Below are 3,387 nucleotides of genomic sequence, written 5' to 3' on the forward strand. Positions count from 1 at the left end.
CCCCGCCGCGGCTGCCGGCCGCCTCCAGCCCCGCCTGACTTGCACCGCGGTCTTGAAGGAAGGAGATTCCCCCTGGTCCGACGCAGATTCACCCGCAGCGCTGCCAGAAGACGCCTCACCGCCCTCAGATTCCTGCCCAGATCGAACACGCGGACCCCCGAGCTGAACTTCACCTCGACACAAGGCCCTCCGGCCCTGGCTGAAGTCACCCTAAACCGGTTGAAATTAATGCCCAGCCTTGAGTTTTCCCTGCGACATTGATCGACCACCTGCCCCACCAAACCTGACCGAACTCTTAGCCCGAAATCCTCTTATGGGAATATAAAATACATTTTTCCACCCCCAAAGCTAAATCCTAGGGCGTGGAAACCTCCAGAAAACGGAGACTTGCGTTACCTCCTTCAGCCACAGGCTCATTCAAACGTCCTAGACACTGTCTACCCACATTTCTTACCCAGCTGTGGCTCTTTGTCCTTCGGGGAGCACCCTTCCCGGTTCCTTCTACCTTTGAGCGTCCCTCTTGCCCTTTGAAGGCCTAGTTTCTTTGCTATCTCTTTCCACCATTAGCCTTGGCCTTCTGGGGCCCATATCCTTAGGTCCCGGGACTCCACCAGCTAAGTACTGCCCTTTGCTAGTTTCCTGTTCAATTCAGGCTTCTGGCTTCTCTCCCCGCCATCGCCAAGATTCTAACTCCTTTTCCTTCTCTCACTACTTACTTGCTGTTTTAGGCTTAGTTCACCTCCTAATGTCTTCATCCTGAACCTGACCTCCACCAGTTAACGTTTCTTACCCCATCACACACCTCCTGTTGCCAACCCAGCACTCACAAAGATCTCCACGCACCCCAAATGTTGAACTTGTGGCTGAACCCTGACATTTTGTCTGCACTCTCTGCTGGCATCTTAACCACCTAATAATTTGCCACATAATTTATAAACACCAGCAATTTGATTTACAGGATGAATTTGTCACATTTGTTTACATTTAAGTGAAGTTACTGAATTTGTTCTTCCAATTAAAGGCTAGATTATGACTAAAGACTAGGGGTCACCTCCAAAGGAAGTCAGTCTCTTAATTTGTGAATTAAAGTAACTAAAGGAATTATCGTTCTTACATTTCTGAGCAACATTAACCAATTGGTAAAAAAAAAAAAAACCTAAGGAAGAATGGCTCTAATTGGACTGGGTCACAAGGTATGTATTGAAAAAAAAATTTACGAAGTGTTAACTAACTTCTGGATACTCAGGGAAGTTGCAAATATTTACTTGCACCATATGAACAACAAAGTAAATAAACTGAGGTAAGCAGCCTGTCATGGAGTACATGCTACAGTATTCAACGAATTTGTCCTATTTACCAAGTGCTAGGTACTGTTCTTGACACTGGTGATCCAGCAGTGAACAAAAGCAACCAACTTTGATGATGGCAAAGTGAGGGCATTCAGTTCTGCCCTGCATCTGAAGAGTTAACTCAGTAACTAAATTAAGAAATTAATTACAAGGGGAGAAAGAGTAGCAGGTAGAGAAAAATTTGCCACTAAAATTTGAGATGGAACCTAAGAGCTCATGAGACAGCCGACCGATTCAGAAGACACAGAGACAGACTCATCAACAGTGGCAGGTTTATAGAACATGACAGAGGAAGCTGTGCTTAGCTGAGAAGAGGAAGCAGAAAAAGAAACAGAGAAAAACAAAGTCTGTGATACAAACTGGAAGGGAGCCACAGAAGGCCACAAAAAACAAGGAAGTCCATTTTTCAACTGGATCCTGGGGTGACTGCAAAGCCAGAGTGTCATTTGAGGATGCGAGTAGTATAATCGTACTTTTTCTTTTTTCTTCTGCATGTAAGAAATAAAATGAACGCTTTAAACCCTGTGGAATTGGGATAGCAGGGGTGGAGCTTGTGGTATGAATATTCATACTTCATTTACATTTTTATTTTTATTGCAGTAAAATCTAAAAAATGTTAAGAGAATTTTTAAAAATTCGAATTACTAGGCTGGGAACGGTGGCTCGCACCTGTAATCCTAGCACTCTGGGAGGCCGAGGTGGGCGGATCTACTGAACTCATGGGTTAAGAGACCACCCTGAGCAAGAGTGAGACGGCATCTCTAAAAATAGCCGGGCATTGTGGTCGGCGCCTGTAGTCCCAGCTAACTTGGAAGGCTGAGGCAAGAGAATCATTTAAGCCCAAGAGTTTGAGGTGGTTGTGAGCTGTGAGGCCATGGCACTCCACTGAGGTGGACAAAGTGAGCCGCTGTCTCAAGAAAAAAAAAATTTGAATTACATTCAGTTCACATTTATCCTTCTCTAGAAAGGTTCTAAAGAAAAATCAAATACCTAGGTCTCGAAGTGAGGTATGATGGACTGACTATCTTGAAGACAGGACATGAGGATTTTCTGTTAACAAGTAATTTAAAAAATTATTTCTTGCTATTTTGAGCCAAACTCAGGACTAGGGAGATAACTGTGAGCAAGACATGCACAATTTCTACCCTTTTGGAACTTTCTCACTTTCCGACTATAAAGTGAGACAAGCGATAATCATCAAGTGTGATAGGTACTTTGATTAGGGAATTTCAGGATATAAGGGGCAAATTTCTTGTCCTCTGTGAAGGTAAATTATCAAATCTAGGAAATCTGAACAGTTTTTCAGAAAAAAAAAAAATGACATTGAAAGTAAAATCAGTCAGAAAGAAAGAAAGCCAGGAAAGGAAATACGAGAAGAGAAGAAAAAGCTCCAAGGAAGGGGAACAGCATGTGCAAAGGCCCTGGTGTAGCCGGTGAGAGTAAAGCAATTTAGAGGAATGAAAAGCCAGTGGAGTCTATGGGGTGGGTAGAGTTCTGTAGGTTACGGGTTGAGCATGCCTGAAATCCTCCAAAATCTGAAAATGCAAGTGCCCATGTGATACCACTAGAGGAAAAGTCCACACCTGTCCTCATGTGATGGGTCACAGCCAAAACGCAGGTGGAGGCTGAGAGCCTGCGCCGATGGGGGTATTCCGCTGATGCTGCTCTGTGCCTTGGTTACCCTGCACACGTTACTGTTCACTGTATTAATGGTATGTCATATTTTTTACTGTTAAGTATCTATGTATGAATAAGTGTAAGAAAATGATAGCTTATTGGTAGTGTCAACTGAAGAAATGATGAGGTTCATCAATTTGGAAGGGAGAGCTTTATTTCTCCTAAAGGGTTACAGTCTGTAGGGTGGCCATTCTGACAGGCTGGGAAGCATAGCCTTGAGCAGAAGCCGAAAGCACTTTGAGAGAGGGACAGTTATACATATTTAACAAGCTATAGGAGGGGTCATGAATATTTATGAAAGGAGAAACACGCACAATTGAGCTTTATGCCCCTTCCTAGGTCGCATGTCAAAAAAAAAAAA

Source organism: Otolemur garnettii, unplaced genomic scaffold (genome assembly GCF_000181295.1).
Source record: "Otolemur garnettii isolate 467f Iridium unplaced genomic scaffold, OtoGar3 scaffold00066, whole genome shotgun sequence".
In the NCBI taxonomy this organism is placed as follows: domain Eukaryota; kingdom Metazoa; phylum Chordata; class Mammalia; order Primates; family Galagidae; genus Otolemur; species Otolemur garnettii.